The following is a 13776-nucleotide window of genomic DNA, read 5'->3' as shown; positions in this document are numbered from 1 at the left end:
GCTGAGGAGTGGGGGACGCAGGAGGGACCCCAGGCCTGGTGGTGGTAGGGGGAGCGCCCCAGACACTGGTGACCTCAGCCAGCCCCATGCTCTCTGGGCCTCTGGTCCCACTCAGGAGAGGAGACTCCCTGTCCCCAGCCTGCTCAGAGGGTGCCACCTACCGTGGCCACCCCTTCCATCCCTTGCAGGTGACTCTCTTGAGATTGCCTGATGGGCTCGGGGGGGCCTTTTGGTTTGGAGGGTTTATGTCACTTTTCCTTTCCTGATGGAGGAAAAGGCACCAACATCGTCCACGAGGGAAGGAGAAGCCAGTGGGACATTGTCGGATTTTCCCAGCTGCCAGTTCCAAACCTTCTCCAGAGATGGCAGCTTGAAGCCTCGGCGAGGCAGGGAAGGACCAGAGGAGTCCGTCTTCTTTCTCGTTTCATTTCACCATCTTTATGGAGACACAGGTCACGGGACGGACAATCCACCCACTGGAAGCGCGCAATTCGGCGGCTTTTACTACATCCACAGTGTGTGCGGCCGTCGCCACGGTCACCTGCAGGACATTTTCATCATCCCAGAGAGAAGCTGTGTCCCCGGGAGCAGACACTCCCACGGCCCCATCCCTCCCCCGGCCCCCACCGCACTAACCCACTTTCTGTCTGCAGCAGTTTGCCTCTTCGGGGCGATTCGTGTAACGGATGGCACAGTGATGGCCCCTTGCGTCTGCCTTCCTTCCCTGAGCGAGACGTTCCCGGTTCATCCACGCGCAGCGTGATCGCTCCTTCTCTTCTTCTCACGGCCAAACGGTGCTCCGCTGTGTGGCTGGGCCACGTTTCGTTTCTCCCTCCGTCGGGCCGTGCATGAGCCTGTATGCTCCAAGCTGGGCCAACTTGGGCGCCCACCCTGCCCCTGCCCCTCAGAGGACGTGTCCTGCGCCGGCCCTTCTAGTCCAGCAGCGAGGCGGGGACCGGGCAGGTGGGTGTCCGCGTTTCCACAGCCTCAGCCTGAGAGGGCCCCCGCCACGTGTCACGGTGCCCCGTGAGCACCTCCCGTGTGATTCCGTCCTTGGGGCCGGTGCTTCCCGACTTTCCTGTCTTAATTCCCAAATGACGACGATGACGATGAGGTTGCTGCAGTGGTTTGAATTGGCCCCGAAAAGATAGGTCCACCCAGAACCTGCGAGTGTGACCAGATTTGGAAAAAGGGTCTTCACAGATGTGGGCAGGGTAAGGCCAGGGCACGCTGCATGAGGACGGGCCCTGGATCCAATGGCGCTGTCCTAAGAGACAGGAGAGAGGCAGACAGAGACACACCGAGAGGAAGACCTGGGAGCACGCACGCAGTGCTGCAGCCACAGCCAGGAACGCCTGGGGCCACCGGGGCTGGAGGAAGCAATGCGGATTCTCCCCTGGAGCCTGCGGAGGGAGGCGGCCCTGCCGACAGACACCCCGATTTCATGCTTCGGGCCTCCGGAACTGTGAGAGAATCAACTTCTGCTATTTGAAGCCCCCCAGTTTGCAGTATTTTGTTCCGGCAGCTCCTGGAGACTCGCGCAGGGACCACCCGTGGGAGTGTGCTCCCTGTAGCCTTCCAAGTGGGGTCCTTTTTGTTCCCATTTCACAGGCCAGATGCTCAGGCTCCCAGATGTTAAGTAACTCTGAGAAGAAGTTGCTTCATCCTTTTGAAGTCTGCAGGAACCTAACTGCCGGGCTGGGCTCCCCGCTGTGGGCCCCATCGGGACAGACCCAGCGAGGGGAGCCCACTCTTTCCGAGAAGGATGTTTTATGTGTTTACAGGCATTCCGTTATTATGTTTATTATTTACGGTCAGTTTTACGGACATGAAATTGCAGCTGTATTGTTGGGAGTAAATTTTATTTCCATGGCTTTAAAATACACACAAAAATAATAATCCCATTAGTAGACGAATATTGCCATAATTCCGCAGAATATAAATTTTACTGCAGTAACAGCTGTAAAATACCAAGAACCTACTGCAGCAGGGTTACTGGGGAGAAATGCTTCCGCTGGGCCCAAAACACAAATGATGTTCCATTCGTGGCTGCAAAAGGGCCTCACACCGGTGAGCACATTTGTGCCGCGTACACACCTGCAGAACCCCAGGCGACACTTGGACACTGCGCTGGATTATCGGGGATCCATTGTAGCTCTCTGATGAAGACACAAATAAAACGGATGGTTCCCTTTCCCTCTACATTCCCAGGCATCCTGCTGACAAGGGTTTTTGTACTGCCTCTACGGTAAAACTATAAAATGCGAAAAGAAGCAGCCATTTCAGCCCCAGGAAAGACAGGGTGATCAAAAGGCAGCTACATCTGTGAGAAATTCATGCCTGGGGCAGGAAAACAATCCTTGTGGGTGCAAAGTTGGGGAGAGCAGGACTAGGGTGGGCAGATAACATACGGGATGCCAGTTCAATGTGAATTTCAGGGAAACTACGGGCACATTTTTAACATAAGCATACCCCAGGCAACGTGCGGATCGCTGTTTCCCTGAAATTCAAATCTAAGGAGGTGTCTTGGGTTTTTGTTTGTTAGTTTGTTTTACTAAATCTGGCAACTTGGATGGACCTCCAGCCCCCGTAAGAGAACCGTACAGGGAAGGGTCGCTGGCATTCCGGGGGTATCTGGGGGCTCGGAGTTGGCCAGGCAGGGCTTTCTTGGTCCCCAGGGCTCTAGGTGGGGAGAGGGGAGGGGTGCGCAGGGGCTGCAACCATAGCCTTGGGGCTGATCGTTCAGCACAAAGGCCAACCGGGTGACACTGACATTGACGGAGTTTAGGCCCGAGTTTCCCTAAGCCTCGCACCTGTGACGGGAAGTAGGGTACGGCGATCGATCGCTGTTTTGTAAAAGGAGAGTTGAAGTAGCTGATCCTCCAAGGCACAGCTGAGTAGAGGCCTGTGGGAACTGCGGAGTCCAGATTCCTTCCTGGGGCCTGCAGGGTGACGTCCTGCAGAGGTCTGCAGGGGCAGCTGTATTCGGGTGCAGAGTGTGCTGACTCGGGAGGCTACACCTTCCCTCCCTAAAAGCTTTGCAGCAGACCTGGCTTCCCAGCCAGCTCAAGGCACCTGAGGGTGAAAATCAGCCCTGGGGACTTTAAGAGCCAGGGCTTGTTTTCGAGTAAAAATTGCATGATCCAGTTTGGATCACCCATTTATCCGCCAGGCCTAGTAGCAAGGAGCTCTCTGCGGCAAAAAAAACCTTCCACTTTCAGAGGAGGGGTGGCTTTGGCCCTTCCCGGCCCCCACCGGAAACCGATAAGAACAGAAGGAAGTTGGAGAGGCGAACTCCAAGGGAGCCCCGGGAACAGGCTCAACCCCCAAGGGGGCCTCCGTGGGGGAGCTCCTGGGTGATTGTTTACATAAACAGCCCCTGGACCTGTCAGCTTAGTTGGGGTGGCGGTTTGGGTGGGCTGTGCACCCGCGGTCCACAGAGAGTCGCCCGAGGGAGAGTACAATGACCCCTCCCCTTCGCCCCTTCCCCTCCCCAACTCCCGACCACGGGCACCCAAGCACCAAACACACACAAGTCTTTGTTTCTCCTTCAAGCGAATAAGATGGAAAATAACAGTGTCACCAAAACATACTGTTAGGGCTCAGAAAACTTTAGCCTGAATCCGAAATCGGGGCTTTGACATGAAGCAGCCTCAGGGTCTCTCTGACCTTCCTCTCCATCCTCTGTCCCTCCCAGGGCACAGGCCGAAGTTGTTCTCTGACTTTCCCTATCTGCTTAGAAACACAATTGCCTTCCCCAGACGTCATTAACCAGGGAGATTAAAACTCACACAACAGGCAGAGACCGAAGATCAAACAGCACCCCTGGAGCCCAGACAAACTTCCTCCCACACCATTGTCTGTTCCCAGGTCCCATCAGAGTCCCCAGGAGGATTATTTACTAACCATTGTCTGAGCATTGAGCCCATTCATTTCCCCCTAAAAATCATCGACACCCCTCAGATTGTCACAGTCCCCACCTCCCTTCCCCCAGGAAGAGGGCTGTGGAGGCCTTTGGGTTACTGGGTGACCATCCTGCACGCCCTCGTGTGCTTACTACGGTACATCTTGTGCGCCTTTTCTCCTACTCGCCCGCCGCTGGCCGGACAATCTTCAGGAAGCCTTCAGAGCTGAGGGGAGAGCTCTCCCTCCCTGTCCATGATGCCCACAATCCAACCACTTCCCAGCACCCCCACTGCCAGCCGGAGCCCTGGCGTCTCCCGCCTGGGGTACTTGGACGGCTCCATGCTCTGCCCCCTCCCGCCAGACCTCGCCAGACGCCACGAGGCCTCTCCCCCGCGCGGCCCCATCCAGACCCCTCTCCTCATGGGCAAACGCCAAAGGCCCAACGACAGCCACAGGCCCCCCCCCCCACAAACACACCTCTGAGCATCCCGCCCTCCCTCCACTCTGGCCTCCTGGCAGTTTGGAAAACACAGTGCAGCGTGTCCCCGGGGCTGTGGCTCCAGCTGCCCCCACCTTGCAGTCCTGGACCACGCTGGTCAGGTCTGCCTGACCACCCTCCGGCAGGCTGGACTCCGCAGGCCGCCTCTCTTTCCTGCCTGGCGCTCGCTCACCTGTCAGGGCACCTGCTGTCCCTGCGGGCGCTCCAGCCCCACAGGGCAGGCATTTCCGTCTGCTGTGATATCTCATGCCCCTGGAACACGCCCGGCTCATAACAGGCACCGCGTGAGTATTTGCCAAATAACTGAATGAATGAGTGAGCGAAGGAGCCGGCTTCCTCCGGCGCTCGCCATCTCTCGGACACCATGTGCAGGGCTCTCGTTGTTTATTCTGGAGGAGCGACAGCCGCTGTTTATTTCATTCCTTCACCTGTTGGTAGTGTGCCCCTCCCTTGGCCTGTTCCCTGCCTGTTGGGGGGGATCAAATCCTCTGAAAGCTGACGGGCACCTCCCCCTCACAGAGTCCCTGCACGCAGTAGGTGCCCTTGCTTCCCCGCCACTGCTGGTGACAGCAGGGCTGGAGTGGCCCTCTCACCTGCAGGGAGTGTGACTGGCCGGGGCCAGCTTTGCACGCTGGCTTAGAAGCCACCTGGGCCCGGAAGGTGGGGCACAGAGGGACTGGCCCTGGGCCCCCGTGCGCTGGCCCTGCAGCAGATGTCCCGGGTGCTGGCCCGGCTCCCCAGGGCAGGGCAGGGAGTGGGGCTCCGAGCACAGGGAGGGCAGGTGGAGGCTTCACACCCCAGGTGCCGCCACTCTCTCCCTTTCTCTGGGAAAGGTGGGGCCGCCCTGCAGCCCAGAAACCTGCCCAAAGACCTTCCCCAGTGCAGGCACGGCTCCCTGCACCTGAGTGGCTGGCGTGGGGGGCCACCTACCCCTTGGAGCAAGCGCTAGATCCGAGGAGAGAGAAGAGGAAGGAGAGGGTAGAGGGGGTGTCGGCTCAGAGGGCAGCCCTGCCCCCTCCGCCTTGACCTTGGACGGAGTGGAGCAGGGTCACAGAGGTCGGGTTAAGCTCCCCATCTGCCTACCTTTCTCACCCTCCCTAAGGGCACCCACCCCCCTCAGGGCAGGTAGGGAGCAGCTTCGCCCCCCCCCACCCCCAGCCCCAGCCTGGCCGGCATGGTCACACCCCCGGGCGACAGGGACTGCAGGTGGGAAGGTGTCCCTGGCGGGGAAGATGTCTGGGCTGGTGGCCAGGTTGAGGGCAGGCACTGGGTGAGCCCAGACCCCTCTGCAGCTGCACCAACCCTGGCTGGAGCCACCAGTGGCCTTCGTTTCTCTTCCTGACTGTCACTAAGAAGGGCTGGCTGTGCGACCTCAGCAGTTGCTGCACCTGTCTGGACTTGCGTTAGCTCAGCTCTTCCCCTTCCAGGGGAGGAGTTAGCCAAAAAGTAGACTTGGGGGGCTCCCAAGGGACAGCGGAGGGGAAGAGGAGCTTGGATGGGGGGAGCCGGTGGGAGACTGTGGAGGTGCTGGGCCTGGCTGCAGGCGGAGCTGGCACCTGGGAGCAGGCCTCCTCCACCCCGCCCCAGCCCCCCGCTCTGTCACTGCTGGGAGGGAGGAGAGCCTCCTGGGGTCTCTGCAGAGCTGCCTGCTGGTAAGCCCCGCCCCCAGAGGCCCCTCCAGCCCGCCACAGGCTCAGCTGTGCCCAGCTCCTGTGGCTCTGAGGTCCCAAGTGGGGAGGGTGGGCACCCACGCCCAGCTGGCTCTGCCCCTCCGTCTCCGGGCCTTCCTGCTGCCAGGGCTGTCTGTGGGGGGAGAGGCTCCACCACGACCAACCCTGGTTCATAGGACTGGGGCTCTGACACCCAGGCTTAGGGGCCACCAGGGCCCTGCCCGGCCGGCCCCCTGCTGAGCACGGATCTGCGGTCACACAGACCTGACTGGAAGTGACCGAACCTGCAAGCCTCAGTGTCCCTATTGGTCATAAAAGGCGCCAGCAATCCCTATTCTTGCAAGTGGCCGAGAAAGGCAGAAGAAACAGTGTGAGCACAGCCCCACCTGATGGCCCCGGCCCGGGGCCATCGGGTGGCTCCCCTGGTACCGTCTCTACCGTGACATCCATGGCAAACCCATTTCACAGAGAGGCTATGGGACATGCTGGGCTCAGGCCGAGGAGCAGGGCTGAGCTGAAGTCTAGCCGAGCCGCAGCGGCACACGGGGCACCTGGGGGGTGGGGGCCACTTCCTTCCCTACGCCCTCCCAGCAGGAGGAAGCCCATACTTTTAGGTGCCACCGCAGCCCTTCTGGGCAACAAGCCCGCCCTTTCCAAGAAGCCATCTGCCTCCAAATGGCCCACCTGGGGGAGAGGGAAGGAGGCTTCCCCCACCCCCCGAGGCTGTCCAGGTCTTGGGGGTCCCCTCCCCACACCAGTCCTCCCAGCCTTGGCCCAGGGGAGGGGGCAGGCTGTGACCTGGCAGGTGCACCCTGACATCCGGGCCTCACCCTGCAACGGGCACCCTGAGTAGCACCACTCACAGGCTGCTGGCAGCTGAGCGGATGGTGCGTGGAGGGCACAGAGCCTGACCCACAGGGGCTCCCAGCACACACGGCGAGAGCCACACAGGACCTGGCGCCGGGAGCTGGAGAGTCCTGCAGCCATGTGGGGTTTGGGCTGGGCCGGGAGCCCCACAGACGCTGGCCGGGTCAGCTTGTCCAGGGCGTCTGGGCTAGAGAGGGGGGCTGGGGCCCAGCACTGACAGAAGACCCCTGAGGGTCCCCCAAGGACACTGACAGTCAGGACACAGGCTCTCACGGAGGCCAAGGGTAAGCATCGTGGGTTTCTGCCTAATCTAACGGGCTCCTGAAGCTGGCAGACCCAAGAGCTGTGGACATTCAGCCAGCTGCACCCACGGGCCCAGCTCACGGCATTTATTCATTCACTCAGCTCTCAGAGCACCCGGAGGTGAGCAGGGCATGCCCGCTGCCCCTGCATGTCTCCCGGGCTAGCTGGGGGGGCTGCATCCGGGCCCTGGAACACGGCGTCGCAGGGTGAGCGCCAGGGAGGGAGCTATTTCTGAGTCCACCTGTCTATTGCTGGGGTGACAGCAGCCTGGGGGTCCCATGATGGCATCTCGAGGGCCTCCCTCTGTGCGTGTGACTGCAGACTCCTCCCACCGAGGGCCCACTCTGGTCCCATTGGCAGGCGGAGCACGTAGTCCTCCCAGCAGCCCCGACCTTCCCATGTGTCCTCGCTCCTCTGGGATTTCTGCATCTATGCGGCGGCGGGGACTAGAATGTCATGGAAGAAGCAACTGGTTCTCCAGGTAGAACTGTTCAAGTTGTGTGGTGGGGACTGCTGGCCGCCCTCCAAAGCCCATTCTGTCCTCCGAAAGTAGGGGAGGGCGTTGCAGCAGGTGTGACCCTGCGATTAGACTCCCCCGATGGAAGGTGCAGGGAAAGTTCTGCCTCCCCTCAGTCCTTGAAGGTGCTCCTGCTCCTCCTTCCTGGGGGCCAGGTGGCGACCATCACAGCGACCTCAGAAGCTCCACACCAAGCCGGCAGAGCGGCTGCCCGCCTGGGTCCCCTGAGGGAGGAGAGCACCCCCTGGGCTGATACAGAGAGAGAAATAAACTCCACAAACCACAGCTACTATTGTCAGATCTCGTGCTGCAGCCGCTAAATCTACCCTAACCAGTGCCAGTTACGAGAAACAGAAACTCATCTCAAACCAGCCTCAGTTAGAGGGAGACTGAAATGCAAATCAAAACCACAATTAGACACCGCTTCACACCCCTTAGACAGCTGTTATTGAAAAAAGAAAATAGGCTGGCCTGGCCCAGTGGCCCACGCCTGTCATCCCAGCACTCTGGGAGGCCGAGGCGGGAGGATCCCTTGAGCTCAGGAGTTCGAGACCAGCCTGAGCAAGAGCGAGACCACGTCTCTACTAAAAATAGAAAAAAATAGCTGGGCAACTAAAAATAGAACAAATTAGCTGGGCGTGGTGGCGTGCCCCTGTAGTCCCAACTACTCAGGAGGCTGAGGCAGGAGGATCCCTTGAGCCCAGGAGTGTGAGGTTGTTGTGAACTAGGCTGATGCCACGGCACTCTAGCCTGGGCAACAGAGTGAGACTCTGTCTCAAAAAAAAAAAAAAAAAAAGGTGGTCTATGCACACAGCGGAATATTACCCAACCTTAAAAAGCAAATTCCTACACGTACTGTGACGCAGATGAACCTTGAAGACATCGTGCTAAGGGAAATAAACCCGTCACACAAGGACAAACACTGCGTGATTCCACTCATACGAGGTCCCTGGAGTCATCAGATTCACAGAGACAGAAATTAGAAAGGGAGTTGCCAGGCCTAGGGGAGAGGAAGTGGGGAGTACTAACGAGGAGTTTAAAGAGGACAGAGTTTCAGCTTGGGAAGACGAAAATTTCAGGAGATGGATGGTGGTTGCACAACAATGTGACTTGCTTAATGCCACTGAATTGTACACTTAAAAATATTTAAAATGGCAAATTTTGTTATGGACATTTTACCACAATAGAAAACGTTAAAAAAAAAAAAAAAAAAAACTTGGCCGGGCGCGGTGGCTCTCGCCTGTAATCCCAGCACTCTGGGAGGCCGAGGCGGGAGGATCGCTTGAGCTCGGGGGTTCGAGACCAGCCTGAAGGCAAGAGCGAGACCCTGTCTTTACTAAAAATAGAAAGATTAGCCAGATATGGAGGTGCGCACCTACTGGGGAGGCTGAGGCAGGAGGATCGCTTGAGCCCAGGAGTTGGAGGCTGCAGTGAGCTGTGATGACGCCACTGCTCTCCATGCAGGGTGACAGAGGGAGACTCTGTGACCAATGGGATGGCTGTGGGTGCACAGGGCATGGACTTGAAATGCGTCTGCACAGTGAGCTTATTTTCTTGCACTGCAGAAATAGCCCCAGCAAGAACACGCCTCGGCGGCCTGCTGGTCCAAGAAGGCTCAGAAACATGTGGAGCAAACCCAGACCTGACTCGCAGCCCAGAGCGAGCCCAGCTGATCCCAGCCTGGACCTGCTGAAACCCAGCGGAGAAGCAGAAACACGAGCAAAGTGAATGCTTACTGTTGAACGCCACCGGGGCTGCGGACTGTTTGCTATGCAGCCTGATTACGGACATCGCTGACTGATACAGGGAGTTTCTGTGGAACCCAAGGGGAGTCACTAGTCCGTACTGTGACTCACAGAGGCGCTCTCTCGTTAATTCAGGCAGAAAAAAAATCAGTGGGTGTAATGGTTAGGGCAGACTGGCCTGCATAAGCTAGCCCTGCCGGCCACCCACCGCGTGTTGTCGGACCCTGCCACCGCCCCCGTGGACAGTCCTAAATTACTCTTGACCTTGGCATCTCATTCTCAAGAGTCAAAGACCCAGGTGGAAGTATCTGATTGGTCACTTTGGTCACATGCCCACGGGTCCTCGGTCAGTGCCTGGGAGAGGGAGCAGCGCCCGCCTCCGTCCTATCCTGAGATCCTCCAAAGCAGAAATGGTACGTGGACACCAAGCAACAAAAGGACCGCGTGCACCACTGGCAGCAATGAGCCCTCAGCTCTCAGCCGCTTCCTTCCTTCGGACTCAGTGCTCCGGAAAAGACCTCTCCTCCCCTGTCCAGCGTGTGCTCAGCACAGAGGCCAGCACCTGGGTGCTATGTGCCCCGCCTCGGCCACCTGGAGGGAGACTGGCTTGTCTTTCTCAGCTCCAGTTCGGATTTGTGGAGCCCTTGAGTGAAATGTCCGTCAGCTCCCACCCATAACCAGGCCGAGGGAGGGAAGGAGCCGTTCCCAGAGGCGAGGAAGAGGAGGAGGCAGATGAACCGACGGGCGTCCGCAGCAATACGGAGCCTGGTGGACACGGGCTCGAGTCTTGCTCTGACATTTAGTGACTTGGTGACTCGGGAGTTGTTGAAGTCCCAGCTAAGTCAGCTATGCAATAACCCCACCTCACAGGACCATGAGATGGCTGGAGGTGTGGACCCCTGACCCGGCCACAGCCCTGGAAAGAGGATCGGAGGGGGCTGCCCCCTGGAGCTGCGGGCTGGGAGGGAGGTGGCCAGGGGGATAAACGCCTGCACGGCCAACTGCACTGTCCTCCCCCATGTTCTGCCAGTGCCTCCCCCTGCTGGGCCAAACAGAAGGGAGGGGATGAGGGAGCCCACCGATGGGCCCCCGCGAGGCAGCCTCCACGGGCGAGCGCGGGCGGCGTGGAAGCGGGCACCCATCTGCGCTCCGCTGGCGGGCAGGAGCCAAGTCCCTGTGCTTCCTGGCGCCTCCCTTGTTTGCAGATGCGCATCCTCATCTCAGGTGACACCTGGGTCATCTCGACTCCTCTGTCTCCTCATCCCCAGACCTGCGAGTCACCGGTTCCATTGTCCCCCCCCCCCAGTTGTCACAGCTGTCACAGCCTCCCCATGCCCCATCTCAGCAGTCTCAGCCCAGGCCTGCCGTGGCTCAGCTGGACTGAGACCAATGGTCTCCAACCAGCTCCCCTCCCAAGTCGTCCCTGCCCGGCCACGATGACGTGCCTGCCGGCGCCGGCTCTCCCTCCTCACTGGCGCCCCTGAGGCCACGGAGGCACGGTGCCCCCTGGGCCCGGTTCTCAAGGGCCCCATCTCCTGCTGTCCCCCCACGTGGCCGAGTCCTCCATGGCCGCTGGCGTCTTGCTCCCACCCTGGCGTTCCTGGGACTGGCGGACACATCAGAGCACAGGTCCCTGAGCCAGAAGCAAAGGGGGTGTAAGCCCCGCCCCGCCATGCAGTTCCCTCACATCGATGTGTTCCTTCACTCGTTTATTCATTCAACAAACCTTTATCTGTGCCAGGGTCTGGCCTGAGGCTCTGTTCTGGCTTGGGAACAAGCCCACACCCCACGTTCAAGGGTCTATACGGGGAGGGTGGAAGGACTGGACGAGAGTGTGCACGTCTCGAGCGCGTCAACCAGGGCCCGCTGCAGAAGTGTTTACTACCATTATTAATTACTGGTACCGGCCAGTAATCTGGCGTTTCCTGCCAAGCGCCCCAACCCTGTCTGCAGCCTCAGCCCCACCAGGGATGTTGACATGTCCGACCCCCCACCAGCCTGGAGGGCTGGAACGCTTTCTTATTTTCCTGTCACTCCTAGTTCCCGAAAAGGGGCTGGGGCACAGTAGGTGGGCCGGACTGAGCGAGGCCAGAGCCAACCCACACGTCCCCCGTCCCTGGACTTGAGTCTATCCTGGGGGGCGGTGGAGTGCCCCAGTAGTGGGACGTGCCCCATCCCACTCCTTGGTGGGGAGGCGTCCCCATCTTGCCCCTTGGAAGGCAGATGGAGCACAGCTGTGGCTTAGGGGTGCCGCCCCTGTACCAGAGGTCTGGGCAGAACCGCAGCAGGGTGCCAAGTTGGGGCCCAGCCACCAGCTCCCTCCTGGGGAGAAGGCAGCAGGTCCCAGGCAAAGGCTGAGCCCTGGTCACTGAGGGACCAGGTGGGTGTGAATGGAATGTCTCCTTGCAAGCGGCCACGCAGGCTCAGCCTTTAACGTCTGCAGCAAAGCATTTACAGTCAATAAGCGGCTAATTAATTCCCTTCAAAGACCTCTCAATTATTCATCCTGGGCTACAGAGAGAACAATTAGAGCATCTCTCCGCTCACAGCTCTCAGCCGTCTCAGTAGAGGTGAGGCTGGGCCTGGGCCTGGGCCGCAAAGCTGAGCCCCCTGGGCCTGAAGCCCCCGTGTCCCCAGGGACCCTTCCAACAGAGGCCTGGCTGGCTTTGTCCCTGGAGCTCCACAGGACAGACCTCCGAGGGGCACCCTCTTCTCCCTGTGTAAGCAGCCCAGATCAATATCCCCACTTTGTGGGGGGCAGTCTCGGAGACTCTGAGCAGGCAGCCACTTCTGGGGTCCGACAGCCCATCAGGGCAGACCCGTGGCCACAAAGCTGGGCTCCAGGTGTGCAGCCGCCCTTGGGGGCAGCAGGGGCACTGGAGCTGGGGCCGGGCCTTCTCCGCCTCCAGGAAAGAGGTTCGTGACAGGAGGGGAGAGGGGGAAGAGGGGAGAGGCCGGTGGGTGGTGGCTGCAGGCCGGGCTGGGGAGGGTCCCATGCCCCACACAGGCAGCAGAAGTCACTCTTGGAGGGCCGGAGCCTGGGGACCAGGGAGCAGCCTCAGGCTGCAAAGACAGCGGGTGCCGTGGGCCCTGGCCAGGGGCCTCCGTCAGCGCTGGCGTCTCTTCTCCACTCCAACTTCCTGGAGTTGCTCCAGCCACTCTGCAGGGCCCTGGGGGACAGGGCAGCTGGCCGTGCCTGTGTCTACCTCTTCTCCAGCCCAGGGGCCCCACTGCTGGCTGTCCCTCCCCTTTGTCCCCCAAACAGCAGACACTGGCATGCACAGGGTTAACTCCCAGCAGCTCCAAGACCGCACAGAGTGGGGGTGGGGGCCGGCAGCCTGTCGGGAAGTATGGATTTCTGCAGTGGTTTTACTGGAAAAGCTGTAGCTGAAGGTGGGAGGGGGTCACCATGGCAACTCTGGCTGTGGGAAAAGGTTGGCTGGTGGGAACCGATTCTTCCAGGGGCCCGAGGGGGCCCAGCAGGCTGCTGGCACCTGGGGGACGCCACGGCTGCCTCCCACGGGTCCTTGCTGTCTTGGAGAAGCACGGAGACCCTCCCCAACACAGAATTACCGATTTCCCGCCTCTCTGGGTAACGTCTCCCCAGGGCTGGGCCCTTGACTCACCCGCCCCCAGCCCCTCTCCCTGTACCCAGCAGTTAATCAATGCGCTGATTACCAGGCGGTTGCCCACCCCTGGGAGGAAGCCAGGGAATCTCCCTCTCAGAAGAGCTTTACATCGGGAGAGAGCCTCTACTTGCTGGCCTGGGGGGAAAGTCAGATGCCAGGAATGAGACTCCCCACCACAGCCCAGCTCAACCGAGGGAGTCTGGGATGTAGGGGGACCCAAGAGCTCACCCCAACCCAGCCCCAATGGGGAAGATTCACTTCCAGGAATCTCCAGGGGCTTTGCCCAGCAGGGACCTGGGGTGGGGGAAAGAGGGGGGGGAGCCTGGCCCACTGAGCTCCTTTTGTTCCTTTGGCTGAGGATGCTGCTGTGAACCTCAGTTTCCTCATCTATAAAATGGGCAGGAAAAGACCACTCACGTCTCCAGGGGGTGGTGAGCGCTAGAATGCTAACAGGTGAGGGATTCCAAGGTCACACTGGTTCTGTCCTCCCCCACCCTACCAGAAAAGAGCCAGGGCCCTTCTTAAGGCCCTCCGCGTTGCTGCTGAGAAAAGTGAGTCCCCCACCTCCATCAGTGCCCCCAGAGACGTGCCCAGAAGAATTGGCTCTGGCCTGGTGCCCCGTCTCTGGCATGGTCCTGAG

The 13776-nt window shown here is 59.8% G+C and overlaps 1 pseudogene; it reads left to right on the top strand.

Moving 5' to 3' along the window:
- The window catches only part of LOC105823999, a 28740-nt pseudogene extending 17849 nt beyond the window's left edge, over nt 1–10891 (top strand).
- Nucleotides 10892–13776: the final 2885 nt, after the last annotated feature.

This window comes from Propithecus coquereli, unplaced genomic scaffold (genome assembly GCF_000956105.1).
Source record: "Propithecus coquereli isolate 6110/MARCELLA unplaced genomic scaffold, Pcoq_1.0 Scaffold706, whole genome shotgun sequence".
Taxonomy (NCBI): domain Eukaryota; kingdom Metazoa; phylum Chordata; class Mammalia; order Primates; family Indriidae; genus Propithecus; species Propithecus coquereli.
Note: the sequence above shows the minus strand (reverse complement) of the source record. Positions and strands in the feature narration are given on the sequence as shown.